The following is a 23,720-nucleotide window of genomic DNA, read 5'->3' as shown; positions in this document are numbered from 1 at the left end:
TAGAAATTTGCGCTGGTTGGTTCAAGTTACCAAGTGCTGCAGCGCGGTCACGAAAGGGCTGGAAGAAGAGCATACGGAAGGGGAAGAATGGAAGGAAAAGAGGGTATAAAGAGCACTGACAACCAACTGATGGTATTTCTCGCAACACACATGTTCATAAATACAAGCAGGCACACGCTAGCCCTGGAAACAAAGTTAATGGCCCTGCATGTTGAGCACTGATTATGATAAATTCTATCACGTCTAAGCCACCGTTTTTCAAACGAGCATGCATCGAGGCATCCATCCTGCAGAAAGAGCCAGAAGAGTCCAAAATAGCGCGGAACAACAAAACAGCGCCACTCGCGTGCTCGTGGACGTCATGCGTACGTGAATTCTTGTTCGGATGTCGAAGAAGTCAGGGAAGAGATTTTGCTTGCGAAGGCTACGCGGGGCAAGTTGCATGGGTTTCCAAGTTGCAAGGGTTTCGAGCTCGGCTGCTCGCCTCATTGTGTCGCCCAGCTTCGAAGTACTGGTTTTCTCCACTTGTAATGTACTGTATAAAAATTATTAGCATAACGTTGTTCTTCGGACACCCAGAAACTGCCAGTGTTGTTATGGCATCTAGTGAGGGGCCTTCTAAAATACCCACTCGTCAGGCAATCAACATCTTGTGACAATTGGAGCTTGTCGACCCCGAGACTGAATTTGAAAAGTTCGCAAAAATGCTCACCCTGTCCATGAAGCTCACAGCGAAGATCATACTGGACGCACAAAAGGCAACTGCTCAGCTTACAAACATTGCGCTTCGCACATTCTCGGCGTACTACAAGGAAACGACAGCAGCAGTTATCAACGACGTGGACGAAGACATCACAGACTGTAGCCTTGAGAAACTGCTACCATGTAGGTGCCTCCCGTTCTTGTTTTTTATGGTTTTAGATGGCCCCAATGTGTGAATATTGCATTTACGTTGGAGATATTGCCTACACCTACACATGTAAAGTTTGGGTACCATAGGCATTCTGTTAACCCTTACGTGCGTATAATTCTACAATCCATATCTGGGCAGCGCACTAAATGAAGCACACAAGAGAAGGAAAGATGACAAGCGCTGGGCAACTAAACATTTATTGAAAAGAAAGTACATATATATATACATATTGTAATGATATTAAATAGTGGGGCTCAGGCAAGGGCGCAGGCAGGGTTACGGAAGCGGAGGAAGAGGAAGCAGAATAAGAACAGCCGGCCTGCAGCAAAGGCGTTGTCTCTTATTTCTCGTCATTACAATGGCGCAGTCGACGAAGAAAACGGCTTACGTCTCGGTTTCGTCATCCACAACGCCCGCCGACGTGCAGCCGCGGTAAGCGTCGCTTGAGGACGGCGTCAAGCCCTCCTCGGCAGCTGTTTACTGACACCACCGTTCGGGGACGGCGTCAAGGCCTCCTCGGCGGCTCCAGCACCCGTTACCGGTACCAGTTCACCATAAGGAACGCCGTCACGCTTCTTCGCTGATGGAACCCGCAAGGCGTCCGTCGCGGCCAGCATCGATCCCAGTACCGACGGATGGCGTCCAGGCCTCCGTTGTGGTTCCGGGAAACTTGTCCTGGGACGCGACACGTCGCGGCAACCATGCGCACGGGCCTCTCTCACCTAGGGATGGCGTACATGCCTCCTCCATACCTGGCAACCTGTCGGCGCTTCAAGCACCCACCGTGTACGGCGTCGAGGCCTACCCGGCGGCGCAAGACCGCTTCATCTACGCCACAGTACCAGGTCACAACTCATCACATGGGTTCCGCTTGCCTGGGAACGTCGTTGACGCTTCCAGCGCCCTGGAACCCATGTCCACGATTCCTACCACAGCTGGATTTCCAAGGGACGCCGTCCACGCGTCCTTGGTCAGCAATTGTACCACCTCGAGTACCGCAGTCACAATATCCTCCGCAGAGGCGGGCCTTGGCTCTTCGTGCGGATCGCACGACAGCGCAGCGGAGCTGCAGCATACCATCGCGCAACTCCGCGTCACGACCAACGCCCTCATAGCGTCGAGCTCCCAGCTACGTCCTGCCATCTTGCCAACATTGTGCGCACTCAATGCCATGTTGGCTGCGGCCGCCTCACAAAACTTCGAGGTAAGCTCGCCCGAGAACCGTCGCAATCTCGGACGTTCTCTCACGGAGGTATCAGAGCAAGTGAACTGCTTGGCGTGGGCACATTTCGGAGTTTTGCCCGCAGTCCCGCCATCGCCGATTTCCTTCGAGCTACCGGAGTTTCGCGGCTTCCAGGACGATGCCAAGGAATGGGTGGCAACCGTCAACGCTGTCGGAGATCACGCAGCGTGGACGGACCAAAAGAAGTGGGGCATGGCCATAGACCGCCTTCGGAATGCTGCCGCGGCTTGGCATCGATACGAAGGCGTGCGGCAGACGTCCTGGGTGGACTGGAGTGACAAGCTCATAGCTGCTTTTGGACGGAGTCACCATCACCTCTCCACGACCACCCAGTCTTACGCGACCGCTACCGAGAATAGATCCCAGAAGGAGACCACCCTCGCGGCTTCAGCTGTATTTTGCAGCTTCCCGACAGCCAATTTAACCACCTACCCTGGGACGAACAACCCTACAGTGCTGACCCTCACTTCGAAGCGACATCTCCTGATATCACGTCAGTCTGTGGCCGAGTGTGCGGACGTCTGCCACACGCTAAGCGCCGCTTCCTTCAAAGTCACTGTCAGCAAAGACCTACCAGAGAAGGTAATACTTCCGGTTAGTGACAGGTCATCTGACAATGAAGGCTCTACTGCACGTGAAACTATAGGAATAAGCAGCTTGAGCATGAGTCCGACAAAGGCAGTGCTGCAAGAGCACGCGTTGCCTCTCAAGCTGCAACCTGAACTCGGCTCTCAGATGACTACAAAGACACCCCGACGCCCCTTGCCACACCGCAAGCAACGCAGGCGTCGACGCTCAGTGCAGCAGGTGACGGTGCAGCGTGGACTATTTCCAGCATTTGTAACACGACTGCGACAGGATGCTCAAACCGACGAGATTAAACCAACGCGGCCACTTTGCAGGAGTCTGTATCTCCTGCTAGCGGCATCTTGTCCAAGTCAACAGCGTTGGCCCCATCGTGGACGACGCCTGCACCGACCATCACGTCACAGCCAGTGTCGTCCTCCGGAATCTCCTTCAACAAACTTCCATGTGAAATATCAGCTTGGCCGAGCCCGGCCACCCCGGAATAGTCAATGCCGCCCACCGGAGACATTGTCGGTAGCCCACGAGGCTCGCAGTCGGGGCCGAGTGTAATGATATTAAATAGTGGGGCTCAGGCAAGGGCGCAGGCAGGGTTACGGAAGCGGAGGAAGAGGAAGCAGAATAAGAACAGCCGGCCTGCAGCAAAGGCGTTGTCTCTTATTTCTCGTCATTACAATATATATATATATATATATATATATATATATATATATATATATATATATATATATATATATATATATATATATATATATACATATATACATATATGTATGTATCCAGAAAACATGAGCCACACAAGATTAGATCCTATCTCATCGACGAAACAAGTTTATTTGCTCTGATAATCTCAAATCTTGATGGGAGCCCACCGACTGAAACAACGTAGTGGGATAATCGCGGTTAATAGTGGAAGCTCCTCAGACTCGCTGGCCGACGTTTCGGTGGGAGAACCTATCTTTTTCAAAGGCGCCGTGTCATTCTTGGCGTGTTCACTTTAAATGGCTTAGTGGTGACATCATCTGCTGGTGGTGGCGCGTGTCCTTGTTGATAATCGCCGTCTGAAAATGAAAAAAAGAATTTATAAAGCAGAGGAGTGCTGTCCTCACTTCACTTGAAGTCAGGTGGTAAATAATAAAAATGTTTTGAAGAGTGGAAAAAAAAGAAAAAGAATAAAGAAAAACGCAAAGTTGGAGCGGTATGCTGCAAAAGTGAGGGCCGCGTCAGACATGAACAAATCAGAGCTTAAAGCTTCGGAGCCCGCAGATGGTCGCCGCGTCTAGCTGTCACAAGGGGTTGCCCACAATAGCAGTGACGTCTGTTCCCGAACACCTATGAATAGGACGCACAATAGCAAGGTAGTTACAAAGAGGGAGAGAAGCAAGCGGTGTACTTTTGAACACCAAAATTTTGAAGGCAAGCGGTACCGGATGGGGTCTGAAGAGCACGTGTTTCATGGGGAAGGCCATTGTCAAAAATCTGCTTTCACTATCTCTGTAGGCGGTCCACTCAGCGGAGTTTATTCAAAAACTTGGTGGCATGTTGGCTGACGAAAAGGAAAATTGAGAATGCAAAGGGAATGAGCAACGAAAACTGCAACACGCACCCACACACAAAAAAAGGAGGGATTAGGTGGGACGTTACGGTAAACCAACAGAAAAAAAAAGAAGAGAAAAAAGCGAGAGAGAAGAAAGACGCAAAGACCTTTCTGTTTTAGCAATGTCCTATACGATGCGCGGTAAGGGTGGTTTGTAGAAGCGAGAAAAGAGGACACAAAAAATGGTATAACGGCTATAGAAAATGGAAACCTCTTAGTTGTGTATAGACACATTCATGCCCCTAATCCAAACTGAAAAATTGAAAGACAACCTTAACAGTACAATATACTGGCTAGGAGCGATTCAATCTAGCACTGATTATGTTTATTCGAAGGTTGAACGTATCTTGTCTTTGCAAATATGGCCACAGAGTGCTATGGCCTTCAGCGTTTCCAAATCGCGACGTGCTACATTGATGCCTGATGGGTGTAGGGACCTAAATTTGTGTATTATATATGATTCCATGTAGTTTCTCTTCTGTGGTGACCGGAAATTATTTTCTAGAACATCAAGTTTTGCTTCATCAAAATTGTGGTCTTGTTCGTTGAAGTGACCGGCCACTGCTTCGCGAAAATGTGATTTGTGTCTGCACGGTGGTCATTTATTATTACGTGAATCGGCTGCCCAGTTTGGCCTATGTATTATTTTCTACAGGTGGCCCATTCAAGAAAGTACATTAGGTTGTTTGAAGTGCAGGTGAAGCTGGATGTCACCTTGTGAATGTAATCAGATGCTGTGGCTTTTACGCTGGTTGTCGGCTGTATGTATTTGCAGGTGGAGCATCTAGACCGGCCACAGGAACCAGACGTTGTCCTACACTTTGTTTTAAGTTCTGCGTTAACAAGCATGTCTTGAAGGTTAGCGTTGCGTCTGTAGGTGCCTTTAGGCGGTTCGGGAAAGATATTCTTAAGTTTCTGGTTGGTGGTTCGAATTAGATAGTATTTTGTGAGGGTGTTCTTTATTTTAGGCAGTCCATCAGAAAACTTTGAAGTGAGAATAGGTTTACTTGCTGTGGTTGTGCTTTTGGAGCTTGGTTTGAGTACTGCATTGTGGTCCAGTTTCCGTGCGTCCGTATAGGCTTTGCCAAGGAATTCGTTAGGGCAGTTTCTGTTTGATAGTGTTCCTTTTAGGGTGGTAAGTCTGTTTACGTAGTCCTCATTTTCTACGCATATGCGGCGTAAACTTGTTACCTGACTTTTGAAAATGCATACTTTGTTTACAGTGTCTCGGGTGGTGGCTTGTATATTCTAAGTATTGTTGCCTGTCGTATGAATTTTTATACAGAGTTTCATTTAGTGAAATATTTTCAAGATAAATGGTCATGGCAAGAAAGTTGATGCGCTGAGTTGAGGTATCGGAGGTGAACTTTATTGTTGTATGAAGCGAGTTAAGGAATGAAGTGAAGTTATGTAGGTTGTGCTGCCCATGTCCCCATATTATAAATATGTCATCTATGTACCAAGTGTATGTGTAAAGTTTGTACTCACAAAGAGACATTGATTGATTGATTTGTGGGGTTTAACGTCCCAAAACCACCATATGATTATGAGAGACGCCGTAGTGGAGGGCTCCGGAAATTTTGACCACCTGGGGTTCTTTAACGTGCACCCAAATCTGAGCACACGGGCCTCGACATTTCCGCCTCAATCGGAAATGCAGCCGCCGCAGCCGGAATTTGAACCCGCGACCTGCGGGTCAGCAGCCGAGTACCTTAGCCACTAGACCACCGCGGCGGGGCACTCACAAAGAGACAGAGACAGGTATTCGGTTTCTAGAATTCCAATGAATATATTTGCATAGGTGGGAGCAAATAGGGTATCCATGCTTGTTGCCTGTATTTCGATTGATTGATTGATTGATATGTGGGGTTTAACGTCCCAAAACTACTATATCACTATGAGAGACACCGTAGTGGAGGGCTCCGGAAATTTAGACCACCTTGGGTTCTTTAACGTGCACCCAAATCTGAGCACACGGGCCTACAACATTTCCGCCTCCATCGGAAATGCAGCCGCCGCAGCCGGGATTCTAACCCTGCCTGTATTTCGAGGTAGAAGTTTTGCTCGAATTCAAATTAGTTATGTGAGAGTACTAATTCTAGTAGTGTTAAATATACTTCAATACAGTGTAGTGCGTTCTGTCGGGAGAATGTTAGCTCAGCTGCAGCTAAGCCCTCGGGGATAGAGATATTCATATATAAAACGGTAACATCTAATGTGAAGAGAATTGCGTCTTGCGGTATGGTACCGTTCTTATTAATTTCCTCTATTATTCTCAGTAGATGGGGTCTATGTTGCACAAATGACGGTAATGACTTTGGAATGACACGTAGAAAATGGTTGAGAATTATAGAGAGGTTCTCAAATAAGGTGTTGTTTGATAATATTGGTCACCCTGGAGTACTTGTACTGTAAGTTAAGTATTTGGGATCAATTATACTGAAAAACTTAATTGGAGTCGACATATAAAAAATATGGCTGCCAAAGAAACACCTGCGCTGGGGATGCGTCGTAGACTCAACAAAAAACGTTCAGGTTTACGCCATGATGTTCTCATCATGATTTACTGCATGTATATTCACCCGATAATGGAGTTCGGCTTCGTCTTATTTTATAGTGCACCTGCATACAAACTACGGCCACTGGTTTTTCTAGAACGCGATTCATTGCGGTTATGTGTTAGACTTCCAAAATTTGTATCAAATACTATTTTATACAAAGAAGCGCGCCTGCTTTCTGTTCGTACTCGGTTTGACATTCAAACCGTGCGTACATTTCTAAAGATCTATGCATCGCCATTGAGGAGATCGCAATATATCTTTAATCATCCGACGCAATTTTTCAATCATCAGTGGCCAAGATTACAGTGTCCCCAAGTCATTTTCGCTTAGACACAATTGGAAACATTACAAGCGCAGCTCCGTGAAGTACTAATCATAAGCAGATCTGTAATGACAAGTCGAATTTAATTTGAAGACATATTTCCCAAGAATTACAAGCATTTACCCCGCAGATACTTAAATTGCATCTTGAAGGAGCATTTATCTAGATTAGAAACGGCTGCAGTGGTAGCAACTGATGCTTCAGTTTGTGAAGAAATGGCAGGGGTGGGAATGGCATCATTATCTTTGAATAGGTATTTTTCAGTTTGCTTACCTGACTTTACTCCTATTTATCATGCAGAATTACGTCCCATTATATAATTGCAGAAGCCGTCATTCTAACAGGCAGCCTATCTGTCTGCTCGTCATCAACTGCATCAAAATTTTCAATTTTTTTAGGAATATTTTATTCTCTCATTCCAAGACATATACGTATTATTCGCTTGGTGTGGGTACCCGGGCACAAAGGTATACCTCTAAACGAACAAGCGGATGCATTCGCACTTTTATCATAGATTGGTCTGATAATGTCTATTTTGCTGACTTTGGCGTTTGTAAATGTGGCGCGTTTTGAAGAATTTGCCATATCGGACAACTTCGCCAAGTCTGCATTGTCAGTTTCCGAGTTCCCTCACCTCAAGTATCGTTTAAAAAATCGATGGTGTTCCTCCAGAAGGACCGAGATGCAGTTACCAAAATACGATGCCGAGTCCCCCACTGAATTTTTACCTACACAGGTATGGTCTGGTACAGTCACCTTTATGCCTCCATCGCAATGAGTGTGAATCTCTTGGCTAATTTTGCTAACATTCAGATTATTGAACAATCAGAGGAAAAGACTTCTAGACGAACCACTTTGAAGGTTGAGATTAAATGTATCCCTTCCGGTTCTTCTTTTCTTTGGGGCCACCATGCTGGGTTTTAGCCACAGGAGCGTTTGCGAGGCCGTTTGTGATTTCTTTCGGGAGACGAGAAGAATCGAATACCAAGTTCATCGACAAAAAAGAGGAAAGAAAAAAAGTTATCAAACTCAAGCATGTTCATTGAAGGCTTTAGTGTTTTTTTATTGTATGTGAATTGATCTAACAAATGAATTCAAAACTATCTAATGCTCAGCATTTCGAAGTTATGAACATTTCCTTTCAAATAGCAAGGCACCGTTCATTTTATGGCCGATACCCCATGGTGGGTTGCACCAGGATAAAAGCGACAAACAAACAAACTATAATTCTGCGGATGGTATTTTGTGAATTTTTGGAAGTAGATAGAACCGCCCCACTGCTCTACTGTTTGATTTCAAGAACCTAAATTCTGATGGAGTTATCAGTTCATCCGCCAAAAGAGATCTAAGCCGGTCGGTAATTGTGAGCGTGCATTGCTCTGTTGGATCGTTGTCTAGATTAGGGTAGGGTTCAAGGTTGTTCAGTTGTCTGCAAGCTTCGTGGTTGTCTTGCTTCATGCTATTGGCCAAATCAATATGCTTCTTCCCCTATCCTCCGCCTTGTTGCTGTCAACGTGGGAAGTGGGACTTGAGCTTAGAAAAAATGCGGCTTTATGAAGCAGTCCAGTTCTTAGGTTTCTTAGCTGTTTTATATTGGTTTAATATTGCTGTAGTAATATGTCAAGTTCAACTTAGCTTGAACACAGGTGAACTGAATTGAACATAAGTGAGCCTTCTGGTTGCAACTTTTGTTGTGAGCTAAAATCAAGCGTAAGCGTTGCAAATAATTGTACCCATTGTAATTACAAAAAAGCAACGCCACAACAACTGTTGTGCATCCAGTTTGCATGGTATGGCAAGCTTTGTTATGTAATCAGCACTTGACAAATCATTTTACGTGATTTCCACTTGGTTGGCGGAAATCCGAATTGCCACTTGGAGCTCTATTTTGCGCGTGAGAAAGCACTGAGAGGACAAAAGACATAGGGAATGTATGACAGTGAAACTAATCTTTGCTAATAGTTGTGGGGAAATTTTGTCCTACAGGCTAGCGTGCTTGCTTCGTTCAAGACAGTCCGCCACGATTCATTGACGCTGGTTTGTGAGCCTGTGTGCAGCGCGGAATTCTAGCGAGACTTCACTAAGCACCTTGCCTTGCTGCGAAAACAAACTTTCGCTCCCAAACACATGCTTCTGAATCGACGAACGCTACGTTCAGAACAAGGAGGTGCCCCGAAAGCAAGCAACGGTGGATTTCGTTGTCACCGCGACCAAAACAATGCGTAGGCGTAGAAGCGTTCGCTGTACTTGGTATATGCAGAGCCGCAGATGCCTCAGCTGTCCTTTCGTTGTTTGTCGCGCGAATTCGGGGAGAAACGCCGTTGCCATCGCAGGGTGCGGGGAAAACTCGGGGGAAGTGTTTCCCGGTAGTCGCGAGTAAGGTTTGCGTCCCCGACGTTGTTTGTATTGTTCCTGCCTTTGCTCACGCGCAGGGAACACGCACCAAAAGAGAAAGAAAGGAAGGCCAGATAACCCAACTAAGTTCGCTTGCTTACGTTTCATTCCAAAGATAAATGAGTGAGAAATGGAGCGGGTGAGCGCTCGCTACTTCTGAGACGCGTTGTGATGAATGGGCGCCATGAAGCGGGATGAATGGCGGACAAGGGAAGATTCTCTCGGCTTTCCAAGTAACCCCGCTATTTGGACTGTTATACCAGTGTTCGCGTTCACGTGAGGGAGAAATATAACAAACCTAAAGAGTCGAGTCCTAGGGTACGCGGATATCAAACAGAAATTTTTGGAGAGCACTTGTGTTGCTAACATTTTTTTTCTTTAATTACGACGTGTTTCTGTTACTCCTTCAGAATGAGCGCCGGTAATAGGGTGCTATGAACTGGTGTCTGTACTTCACTGGTGTGAAACCGCATGGCTTCGGTATGTGTACTTTTAGATTGTAAACGCGGTTGACTGTGCCTGCTCGAGTGTGGTATCGCAGAATTCCAGACTTGTACATTCGCGTGGTTTTGTGTGTTCTTTCTTTTATCTGCACGTATATTTCTGGCTGAAAGAGTTATTAACTAGATTTATTTGTTTCATAGTGCAGTATACAAATTGTTCAATCCGGTATTATTGCACGTGTAAAAAGGCATATTCTAAGCGTTGATAAGAAGCGCGTATGCGCTGGCACAGTGATTGTTCTTTTTTTTTTGCTTTGGTTCACTTCTCATGATACTTTTTGTTTCTTCGATAACAACTTTAAGATACTATGCAACAAACAAAATCTACAGCACCACCTTTATACACAAAGGGAAAAAAAAAACATCCTGATAAGGAAGGTGTGATGAAAAACGAATTATTTTGTTGTTGTACTTTTTTACACCCGAACAACTATACGAGTAAGAGGCCCCCAACAGATATAGTGCTGACATAAAGAGGCTAAAAGCTCCGCATTCCAAAAAAATTATTAAGGTGAAAACTTCTATTGCCTCACTAAAAGTGGAAATTTAACATCAGTGTCAGTACTGTCAGCATCCCGTGATACCGGCATCAACATGATAAACCGACGCAAAACATGATCTCATGATGGCGTGATCATTTGAAGGTATAACAATGAAACAGATTACCAAAAGTTGTGACATTCTTTCGACGTCACATGGGTGCCACGATGACTTCACATGACGTCATCACTTGACACTTGGTGCTTGTCACGGGTTCTACAAGTTCTCAAAACTAGCGTCTAAATCGATGCTTGGTAGCTGGTTAAATACTTATTGATGTATAATTGACCAAATCGAAAGGGAAATGCCTGCGGCTCAGTATGAGAGAAAACAGCACTCGATTTTATTTCCGGAACACACAGATGGGTATGGTTCTTTATTTTTCTTATTGCAGGTTGTAACAAAGTTGTTGTTAACTGAAATTATTGCTTTTCACTTCAACTATGACCATACATTGTCACCCCATTAACTGCAGTCAAAAATTAGATATATCTTAGTCATTTTTTTTCTCAAGAAAAAGCGACGCGAATGGTAGAAGTACTTTGTTGATGAGTGTTTTTCACATCCCACATTTACTGCCTAAAAGATACAACAAAAAGGGCTCTGAAACGTTGTCATTTACCAGCTATAATTTGGATCAGCCTTACTACTAATCCAAGAATTTCTTAGTCACTTCACTCCTCCCTGACAGAATTAAAGAATTAACTGCATAGATCTTCATCAATTCCGTAGTAACTGACAGCCCATATTAGACACCGAATCACTGATTCCCAGCACATACTTATGTAAGACAGTATGAATTTCTCTCAATCATTAGCCTGTGGATGCTTTTATGTAAGCCCTATTTTATTGGTGTTTTCCCAGAGACGTCATTTTAGATTCAAATAAGTAGTTTTTACCTATGTTGCTTGTTAGTATAGTTTTTTTCTAATGATGGGCTTGTGCATGCGTTTTTTTTTTCTTTTTCGACATTTCTTTCGTGTTGTCAGAAAGGTACAGACACCTCACAAGCCCTTATGTGGCTTTCTCTCTTTGTTCCTCTTATACGTACCAGGTATAGATGCGAAAATAAAACTCTAACTCAAGAGGCACGTCTCCTTTTTAGCACTTTGTAAGATAAGCACTTGTACTTTTGCGGGCCTTGTTTAGCAGCTACGACCTCTAAAGCATAATCTCAGTGTTCCCCATCACATTGCTCAAGAGTCTATCACCGACTGTGTCTGCTTTCAAATTGCTAGGAAATCTATTTTTCATTGGTAGGCTGCAAAGTATTTGGTAATTTTTATTCAATAAGCTAAATACTCACACGCCGACTCAGCCGCAAAACTTTGTATCCGTTCATCATTATGCGATGTAAAATGAGCTGCTATAAATAAATCAGAATAAAAAAAACAATACAGATTGTTTTTGTGAGGCTGGCCTTCCAAGGTACATCTCCTCAGGCGGAAGCCGTGAGTCTTAGCAACTACTATTAACAACCACCACTTAGTAGGCAGTCACACTTACATAGAATAGATACACTTGAACAATACAATTACGGTTTACTGGCGATACAAAACAAGCGTAACAGGAGAGCGCGCTTTGTGAAAGCTTCATCACAAGTTGTTTTCGTGGGAGGAATAGATTACGATTCCTCCCAAAGACAATAAGGAAAGAGAAAGTGGAGTGTTTTGTGCATCAGAAAAATTTCTATCGGAAAAAATTGATGCCACATGCGCGTTATGGTGATCATGGGATGGGCCTTTCGCTGTGTCAAACTGAATTCTGACAGAAGTATCGCAAGTCAGCTAAGTAACCACTGGCAACAAGGGCAGCTTCAATTCCTTGTCATGGGCCCGTAATCACAAACCAACCTCAACCTTATCTCGAGTTTTTATTGGTGGTTTTACACCTTTATTGCGCGTGATGAGCAAATTGGGTCAGTATTCATGAACCAGTCTTGTTCTTATCTTTCACTCTGTTACCATTTTTGTGCCTTTATAAATCATTTAGAGAGTGCAAAAGGTTGAGAGAAAGGTGAGGTAAGGCCGAGGTTTGTTTGTGAATACGGGCCTTCATCTTTGTGGAATCTAAGAAACTTTGTTTCATCGGAATCGCGAATAGCCGAGCTTCGCTGCATCAATGCTTCAAATTCATAAAGTTCTGTCGACATGAAGTTATGCAAAACCTGAATACTTCGTTATATTGATTTAACAAAGAGCTGAGCAAGTAGCTTCGCATTCATGTTAAAAGCGTGCGCGTGTAAATGAAGACACATCAAATAAGCGAAGATGCCAGAATTGCAGACTAAGGACAGTGTCATTTGTCGGTGTTGGCAGTGTCCACTCCTTTCTTCGGTCCGTGCTAAAACTTCTTGCGTTGAAACTTTCGTTACTTTGCACCACGAAATATTGACATTTAACTGAATCTATAAAATGTACGTGCATTTTGCTCTTTGTGTTTTGAGATTATTCTTTCAAACATGAACACGCAGCTGCACAAAATCGACGCTTGATGTCGCAGTAATGCTAATGGTTAAAAAAGATGGAAAGGCTTACACAAAAAGGTTTGAAATGTTTGAGAAGGGAAAACCCCATTTGCTTCATGAAAAATTCCAGCTGAAATTGACGGCGTTTCTCTGTGCCTCAAGGTCAAGGATACGTCACCTATTCTTTATATAAGCCGCCCATGTTGGCTCCTGGAACCATGGGTTCTAAGCATGAAGTAGGGAAAAAAAGGACCTCGCAGATGGTGGACAGGCTCAAAGAAACTAATTATCGTGGTTGGGAAGCTGCTGTCGAACTTCTCTCTATGGTGCTCCCAGGCGGCCCTTGAAATTTTTTTTCTTTTGAGGTGGGCGTTTATTGCCTTCATCGGAGGACATATGTCACCCTCCCTAACGAGAATATGCCTTTTCAACACTCTGGCAGAATGCTCGTTTAATGACCTTTTATTACATCTCGCCCACTTTTCTCCATTAAGAGAACTATTACAGGCCATCCGCTGTTATAAAGCGATTTTATGGTGTCTATTAGGTTAGTGTGTTGAAGTGTCCTTGACATAAAACTGCCTGATAGATTTATTCTCCAATTCAAAACAAACTTGGCTATGCCAAACCGGAATGAAGATTGAGAGGTATTCTTTAATGACCGGGTTAGTGCTTTGAAAAGATATAAATTTTGGCGAGATTAGGGAAAAGAAGAATGAAAGTGAAGAATGGTCATCGCGTGTAATCGACAAACTCTTTGCTCCTATCCCAAAAAGAAAAAAAAAGAAACCAGCACTTGCACTCGTATTGGAGTTCTTACTGGTGCGTACACAACGCTCTTTCCTGGTACATGCTCGTTAAACTTTTTTGTTTTTTTGTACAGTCGCGCCTCACTCTGTTCACTGAAGAGAGTTAACGTGCCCATTTAAAGAGTGGTGTATTACTATTATTAGTGGTTGTACTTAATGTACAACAACCTCGGAAGAGAGCAGCGCTTTGAGATAGGTAATGCACTCTAAGTTGTAAAAGACTATGTTAACTTAGGGCAGGTAATAACTATGGAGCCGAACCACGAGATTGAAGTAACTAGAAGAATAACAATGGGGTGGAGCACATTATGCAAGCATTCTCTAATTATGACAGGTAGATTGTTGCTATCCCTCAAGAGGAATGTATGTAACAGTTGCATCTTGCCGGTACTTAGCTATGGAGCAGAAAACTGGAGACTTACAACGAGGGTTCAGCCTAAATTGAGGACGACACAGCGAGCAATGGAAAGAAAAATGGTAGGTGTAACTTTAAGAGACAAGAAGAGAGCAGATTAGATTACGGAACAAACGGGCGTTAAGGATATCATAGTCGAAATCAAGAAGAGGAAATGGAGATGGCCTGGGCTTGTAGCGCGTAGACAGGATAACCGCTTGTCGTTAAGAGTAACTAACTGGATTCCCAGAGAAGGCAAGCGGGTTGAGCAGAGACAGAAGGTTAGGTGGGCTTATGAGATTAGGAAGTTTGCGGGTATAAATTGGCAGCAGGAAGCACAGAACCAAGTTGACTGGTGGAACAAGGGAGAGGCCTCTGGTAGTCAGGCTAATGATGATGATGATGATGATGTTGTTGTTGTCGTTGATGATGATGATAATGATGATGATATTACTTGCATGTCAGGACGAACCAAAACGAGACAAGTTACTGTTTTCTTCTTTCTTATGATGTTGATCGACGAAGGACCATACAAGCACGGAGTTGGTCAGCCTTGTGTAACTAAGAAAACATACTCGATTCTTGGCGCTATTTGACATTTTCAGTGCAAAACGTATTTGAAGTATAGATATAAAATAAATCAAGACCTATTACCAATAGACAATTCAAAATAAATCATGACATATTACCAATAGACAATTCAACGCGTTTATATCACGTACGAGAACGTTCCTTATGTGCTCATATTGAGAGGTAATTTTATTTTACTCAGAGAATCACCTTCTGTGTTCACTGTCTTCCGCGTTAAAATTACGGAATACCACTGGTGTCGAAGCAGGAAGCCGCGATGGTATATATGTAAAAGCAATGATCGGTTTCAGTGAACCACATCACTGACTGAACCCATAAACAGGACAGTGGCCTCGCCGCACGAAGGGCAACTCTTCGCGCAGGTATGCAGCCTCCTGCTTATGGCCGTGATCATATTTAAATGAATACTATGTGAAGCTCGGCGCCAATGTTGTTCAAGGCGAAATACTAAGATACCCCATCAAACGCAAATTATGACTGACGGTGCCATAAGGTGTCATATGGCTGATGCAAAAAAAAAAAAGTAACTATCACGTGAAAACGCCGCCCTGTGACATCATCAGGATGTCACTCTTTAAAGATTCCTCACGTCGTATTGACGTCGCGATAGATACCTATGATGTCTTGTAACCTGACGTCATCGTCACTTGGTCAAAGGTGGGTTCATCTCTGAGGCAATGCAAAACTACTTGAGGTTAAGAACGCATGCAGCGCCTCAGATCAAGGAGGCTGTGAAAGGCAAAAGTAGATTGTCTGCAGTAAGCTTCGAGAAGCAGGCGTTCATACATTCAACTGCGAAGAAAAGGAAGAAAAGCGTTCTCACCTCCGAGTCGTTTTAGGTGCACTAGTGTGAAATAAAAGTTTCAGTTCACTTAATGTCACTCTCATCTTAACTGAGTTCCGCAGAAAATTGCGCGAAAAACCAACTCGCCCAGCAGTTCGTGCTTCTCACAAAATAGACGTATTTCACACTTTGCGCTCACTCAAACTCAGACCCGCTATGATTTCTTTCAAGCGGGCTAATTTGGACTTAGTCTCGCATATATTTTCCAAAATCAAAGCCACTGAGATTCCGGCTTATCAAAATATTACTCACCCTGACTCACTCAAGCTAAGTTGATTGAGTCGACTCATAGGTTAGTTTGCCACCTATGCTTAGGTGAATGCGTAATGGACCATGTGATTTTCATTTACAGAAAGCTGGGTAAAGTACGCCAGAAGATTGATCTGAGCGTTACGAAAATGCTCAACATGAAGCATTGTGACCGCTCGGATCCCAGGTATCAGTTTCCTTTATACATGACCTATCTTGGTTAATTCACTGTCCTCTCGCAACCATACATCCCGACAAAAAGATACAAAGATGGAATCGTCCAAGCGAATCCTTTCCATCAGGCAAGCCTTGTTGAGGGTGACCCCGGGAGGATGATGCTACATTCTGTAGACTGAGAAAGTAATTGAACGGGTTGTTGAGCTTAACGCGAAACAAGAAATAACTGTATCTGCTAGAAAGAGTCGATGTGATCTCCAGAGATAAATGTCTCTCGGCACGTGATCACGGTTTTGACGAAGTTGTAATCTCATGGAAAGGCAGCACTGGCAGCGAAGTAATTGAAATGCTTGGCAACTCAATCATTGGGACAAGGAAGAATCAAGACAAAGTGTCTTTTATCGCAGCGGACATCTTTGCCCAGAATGTGCAATAACATTAGGCGTTACTGAGCCTACAGCAGTCATGGTAAGACAGCACCAAACTAACTTAGTGTTTTTAAATATATTTATTTAAGGAGAGGTTCGAAGTAACTTTGGTTAGTGCCCTCAAGAACGCTAATGAATGTGGTAAATATATTAGGTGACAAATTACATGCCGTACTCATCGTATCACGTAAGAAAAATTCACTAAGCTGAAAAGACTCAGTCTAATGAAAAAAAGGAAATAAAGTAAGAAATGCCCGGGATGTTCTAGCTTACTACAAGCAGCTGCTTTGTACTGTGACGCGGGATACTTGAAGAATGATTTTTATTCGGTTTCCCCACTGTCACTCAGAAGCTTTTCGGGAGAGGAAAGGGTCGACATTAAATGAGTGCGTGTGTGGGTACACGTGTCGAATTATTGCACACTGTGGCGCACGTTTGAACGCCACCTGCGATTTTATACAACTTACGAGGCTGACGACTAACCATATACATGTGTTCAACGCCCTAATATAGTTATAAAATTCCTGCTGCAACTTACTTCACAATGTTTACACCCACACAACGCTTTGACTATACGCGAAGACAACAACCGTCTTTTCACGCAGGTCGCGGGATCGAGTTCTGGCTGCAGCAGCTGCTTTTTTGATGGAGGCAAATATGCTGTTGGCTCGTGTGCTCAAATTTTGATACACGTTAAAAAAACCCAGGTGGTAGAAATTTCTGGAGCACTCCACCACGGCGCCTCTCATGTTCATATGGTGGCTTTGTGACGTTAAAGCCCGCACATCCATCGATATAACCGTCTTTCTAAGGCACAAAAGCTCCTATGGAATGCCTGTGTGCGTCAGATGTATTTCAATCATGAGCAGGGCATACGTATAATAATAAAACGGACATGTATATATTCCTTTATTTTTGTGTATGCTAAAATAATAACTTCTGTGGCTATACTTGCCAGAACCCTATATCATATTGAATTAAGTCAGAAGGGTTTGAGGTACACCATAGGTGCGATCGTCATTCCCTGCATCAAACCCGTTTGTTAAAACAATAAACACGCGGAACACTTCAATATATTCTTGTACTTCGCAAAGATAAGAATTTGCCCGTAAATCTCGACAAAACAAAGATTCAAATCGTGGCATATAAAAAGCTTCAAGAAAGAAGAGAAATCAGTATGTATGTCTTGAAGAGCTAGACTGCTGACGAGTCTGAGGCTCGGATTCACCGTACAGAGGTTCATCGCTCTGGCGCGCAAAAATGACGGATGTGTTCAGAGATAAAAAAAAATGGGGACGAGAAAACGGAACGCACTGAAGTTGCTCCCCAATAGGTAAAAAAGAGACTACAAATTGTGAACGTGGCATAGAAGCAAGCCAGGATACCTAAAATAAACATCCATTGGTTCCATGATTTCATGCAGCGTAGAAACCTATTCCAACGCCAATCCTTCGACAGTCCCAAGAGACTGCAGCGCCGGAGAAAATTGGAAAGAGAAGAATGCCTCCTCGATGCTGCACTGCTTCGCCGTCAATACGCAACCCCGTGGCTTATCAGCAACGGGTCGATAACCACGCTGCACGATTTGGCATCTGAGGGGCGAAATGGGGTGGACGGGTTCGCTCTAATAGCATTACATTTCGGGCCAACCGATTGATGCACACCAGGCTCAGTTCGACGTTGATGGGAGACTGCGGAGTTATTCTTTTCGGTACCAGTATAGCGTGCAGTGTGAGAGTGCGCTGTACCATCTTGCTAGATGGGTTTAAGCTCGCATTACTTTTTTTGGGGAGAAAAGCGACATTGTTGGAGTCTTTCCCTTTGACTTGAAGTCAGGCTGACATTAATACAAGGACTGAAAATGCTATCGTTTTTTTTTATTTACTGAACTTGCCAAAGAGGCCGATAAGTAGCAGCAAACTGGCTAGTACACAATAGCTCAAGTTTTAGAGAACAAAAGAAATTATTAAATTTTGAGCTGATAAGTCCTCACACTAGATCTATCATCTGTTGACGGAGCATTGCCTGTTTCATGTCTGTTGAACGTCCAACAAATATTACAGGCTGGTGACGCATCATGAATTATGCGCACTCGAAAACACACTTTTTCAATGTAAGCGAGAAAGCCCAGGCACTTAGATTTATAGGTAACGGTAGAGAACCCAAGGTTGTCAGATTTTCCGGAGTGCTGCCCTGCAGCGCTTCTCATATGTAACATAATAATGTGGTGGTTTCGGGACGTTATACCCCAACAAATAACATAATTATAAAAAAAGGTATTGAGAAAAAGTTTCAGTACTTGCTCTTTTTTGTTTTTGCGTCAAATGATAGGCGAAATTTTTCAGACCCTGAAAAACATGTCGAAAAGCATGAATTCTTCTTGCGAAATTCATTGCAAGAAGTTTTCAAACAGTTGTTAAGGTTCCTACTGTGCTCTGAGAAGACAAAACGCATTGAGCTTTTCGACACGAGATCGTACGAGATATCGTGACGTTTCCATGGTCACTCCACTCTGCGGTTTGGTTCGTTGCCTAGAAGCACCCACGTTGCATGGTTTGTGACCTGACGTCATCATAACCAGCTACGCTGGGGCGTCAAGTCACCACAATCGACACTGTGGCTTGACATCGAAACTGTAGCCAAAGTGAGTAGCTGCGCACAGAAAATTCTGTTTAATCTCTAAACGTGATATGAGCATATCTCTTGCTAATTCTTCTCAAAAATACAAAGGATTTTGTCTAGCTGAGCAAAATTATTAGCTTTGGAAATCGCTGTCAGTACCACGAGACAGGCCGTTCACGCAGCATTGATGATAACAAAAGGCGTACTAGAAAACTCTGTGGTGACTGTGACTCTCTGAAATGTAGAAAATCACCCACACTTGAACGTATGGCGCACAGCGCAACGATGACGTGAACGAAGACAAAACGGTGACAGACCACAGCGCTTGCGTATCTTTGTACTTCGTGCGTCAAAATGTTTAGGTCCGGTGACCAACTAGTGCAGCTTTCAATCATTTCATAACAAAATATTCGAGAATAAAATTTGGTGCCGATAGCTATAGATGTTACACAAGGCGCCCACCACGCCTTGGCTGTTACAGCTACCATTTCTCTTGCAACAAAAAGAACTGTCACAGTTCAGCGACTCTCCTCAATTGATGATTAAGGCAAAAACGTGTGTCTGAAGAAATTGAAGGCCATTGATATATATATATATATATATATATATATATATATGTTATTCTGACGAAGGTCGATCCCACGGCCGAAACGTAAAGAAACCTTTCCGTTTTTCGACGTGTGTCTTCTCTTTTTATTCATACTATTTACCGGCGTCCAAGAATTTATTCCCTGCAATATATATATATATATATATATATATATATATATATATATATATATATATATATATATATATGACAATAATGCCAATGAATGTATTATAGAACCAATGTAATGTAAATAAGGAGAAAGAAACGTGGGTGAAAAAGTGCCTTGCCGGGAGCAGGAATTCACCCTACGATCTTCGAATAACGTGTTCGATGCTTTACCACTGAGCTATAACGGCGGCTATCTCCCCAGCCACTTTATTGGGTTTATATGTGAATATAAACAAGCGAGTGTCAGTCAGCGCTCCCTGTAGTCGTGGCGGCGAGTACAGCACACTCTCTTATGAGCCTGTATGGCGTCACGTAGCACATGACCTTATTACGAGTTGATCAATAGTCCCTCATATACAACCTTACAGCACCAAGTCTGCCAGTACGAGACCCTCAATAATGAATAAGAGAAAGAAGTGTATGCCTAACTGCTCGTTGTTTTATGTTTTGACATAATATAATGGGAACTAACAGACAATAATGCCAAGGAATGTATAGAAGAAGTTATTAGAACGAATGCAATGTAAATAAGAAGAGAGAAATTGGGCGAAAACAATAACTTGCCGTGAGCAGGAATCGAACCTACGACCTTCGAATAACACAGTCGATGCTCCACCACTGAGCTATCACAGTGGCTATCCGCCCAGCCACTTCGTCGGGTTTATATGTGAATTTAAACATGGGAGTGTCAGTCAGCGCCACCTGATGCCTTATTTTTTCACCCGCTTTTCTTTCTGTTTATTTAAAATACATTGGTTCTAATACCTTCTCCTATACATTCGTTGGCATTACTGTCTGTTACACGCATAAACGAGCCCATAGGTATACACTTCTTTCCCTTATATATATATATATATATATATAACGAAAATCCCGAAACGAAAATCTCAACGAAAATCCCGGCACCTTAACGTTCTTGCGCCAGTAATATGTCATGCGCATTGATCACCTTTTATTATTATATCCTTGAAAATTGTCCGTAACAGTGTAGGTGCTGTTTTTCACGTGTTAATCTTCTGTTATCGGTGTTTTTTTTTTCGTCACCACATGAGCTGTCAATTGCTGTTGAATCTTCTTGTTACGCGAGTATGTTACTGACGAACAGTATGTTGATACATTTTGAACGCATTTTTTTCCACGTGTATTGATTGTACCTATCTACAATCCATGTGACCAACTGGCATATAAGTGGTTACCATTGCTGTGTTTTGTTTCATTCTGACGAAGGCCGGGCCCACGGTCGAAACGTCAAGTAAAAAATCTTTTCACTTGTGAGTCAAACTCCTTTTATTCTCCTATTATTCCCGGATCCGGCGACAAACGCTCCTCCAATATATATATATATATATATATATATATATATATATATATATATATATATATATATATATATATATAAGAGAAAGAAGTGTATACCTAAGGGCTCGTTTTTCCGTGTTTTTACACAATATTAATGAGATCTAACAGACAGTAATGCCAAGGAATGTACAGCGGAAGTTATTAGAACCATTGGAATGTAAATAATAGAAAGAAAAGTGGATAAAAAAATAACCAGTCGTGAGCAGGAATCGCACCTACGACCTTCGAATAACGCGTTCGATGCTCTAACTACTGAGCTACCACAGGGGCCTTCCTTCCCTCCATCCACTTTTTTGGGTTTATATGTGAATTTAAAAGTAGGAGTGACAGTCAGCGCCATCTATAAGTCAAGCGACGAGTGTGAACCACTCTTTTACGCGCATGTTGGGCGTCACGTAGCACGTGAACGTATTACGAGCGGGCACCTGATTAATTGTCCCTCGTATACAACCTAATGACACCAAGTCTGCCAGTACGAGACCCTCGCTAAATGAAATAAGGGAAAGAAGTGTATACCTAAAGGCTCCTTTTTCCGTGTTTTGGTACAATATGAGATCTAACAGACAGTAATGCCAAGGAATGTAGAGGAGAAGTTATGAGAACCAATGGAATGTAAATAAGAAGAAAGAAAAGTGGATGAAAAAATAACCAGCCGTGAGCAGGAATCAAACCTACGACCTTCGAATAACGCGTTCGATGCTCTAACCACTGAGCTACCACAGCTTTTTTTTCTTTTTTTGTTCTTTATTGCCTGCTTCGCAAACAGTACAAATCAATATAAGAATACAGTGCAGTGTCACGTGTAAAAGTGCTGTCACATCTTCCAGCACATGGGGGTTAAAAAGGCAGACGCTTTATGCCCACCAACTTATCTAAACATGACAACCACTCTGGCTTATCGTGTGCCTCGTATGCAGTCATCAAATACTGTACACTTTTTATGAAGTACTCTCGAGCGGGCCGGGGATTCACGTCTACGTTTCGCCCTTCCATTCGTGTTCGCCACACACTGTGAAGAACCAATACCATAATATATCGTAGGGCACACCGTCTACATTTATGACAGGCAAAAAACGAATGCCATACTGTGTAACTGGCAGGTCTTCCTTCAGGGTCCTTTGAAGGATGTCCCAGAAAAGGACTGCATCAGTACAGTCTAAAAAGATGTGGTCAACTGTCTCAAGTTTTCTGCAGATAATGCAATCAACTGACGGGACGAATATTCCTTTTTCTTGGAGCCATGGATTGGTAGGGAGTGCGCCGCTGTGAAGTTTGAAGAAGAATGTCTTCATTGATGGTCTAATTGGCATCTTCTTCACTCTTTTCAAGACGTCATCCCCGGGCCCATTAGGGTACAATGTTCTATACAGAGGCTCTGGCAACATGGTTTCTACAAGGTCCTTGTACAGTCTCTTTCGCGAAACCCCAGAGAGATTCTCCATCGAAAATCGCACTCTCAATATCTCCAAAGCAGCAATCACTTCTTTCATGTACCCCTTAGGTCTTTTTGTCACCCCATTGACTGTGGTTACAATAAAATCAGGCAAAAAACGAGACAGCCGCACATGTATCAACGTCCTCAAAAAACTATTATCTTGATCTCGTAAAAACACAAACCTAGATACTATCTGTCTCAGGAACAAGTGTACAAGACCAAGCCCCCCACTTTTCACAGAACGGAACAGATTGGTTCGGCTTGTCCTTTCCCACGTGGACACCCAGATAAACACTGCGACCACTCTGTGGAGCTTTTGTACAGCAACACGTGATATGAATAGTACTTGTAAAACATACCTTACTCTTAGCTACCACAGCGGCATTCCCTCCATCCATTTTTTCGGGTTTATATGTGAATTTAGAAGTAGGAGTGTCAGTCAGCGCCATCTATAGGCCAAGCTACGAGTGTGAACCACTCTTTTATGCGCATGTGTGGCGTCACGTAGCACATGAACTTATTACGAGCGGGCAGCTGATTAATAGTCCCTCATATACAACCTAATGACACCGAGTCTGTCAGTACGAGACCCTCGTTAAATGAAATAAGGGAAAGAAGTGTATACCTAAGTGCTCGTTTTTTGTGTTTTGACGCAATAATAATGAGATCTAACAGACAGTAATGCCAAGGAATGTACAGGGGAAGTTATTAGAACCAAAGGAATGTAAATAAGAAGAAAGGAATGTGGATGAAAAAATAACCAGCCGTGAGCAGGAATTGAACCTACGACCTTCGAATAACGCGTTCGAAGCTCTAACCACTGAGCTACCACAGCGGCCTTCCCTCCGTCCACTTTTTTAGGGTTTATATGTGAATTTAGAAGTAGGAGTGACAGTCAGCGCCATCTATGACGGTCAGCGCCACTCC

The sequence above is a fragment of the Rhipicephalus microplus genome, chromosome 7, assembly GCF_043290135.1.
Source record: "Rhipicephalus microplus isolate Deutch F79 chromosome 7, USDA_Rmic, whole genome shotgun sequence".
In the NCBI taxonomy this organism is placed as follows: Eukaryota; Metazoa; Arthropoda; class Arachnida; order Ixodida; family Ixodidae; genus Rhipicephalus; species Rhipicephalus microplus.
This window is presented reverse-complemented; position numbering follows the sequence as displayed.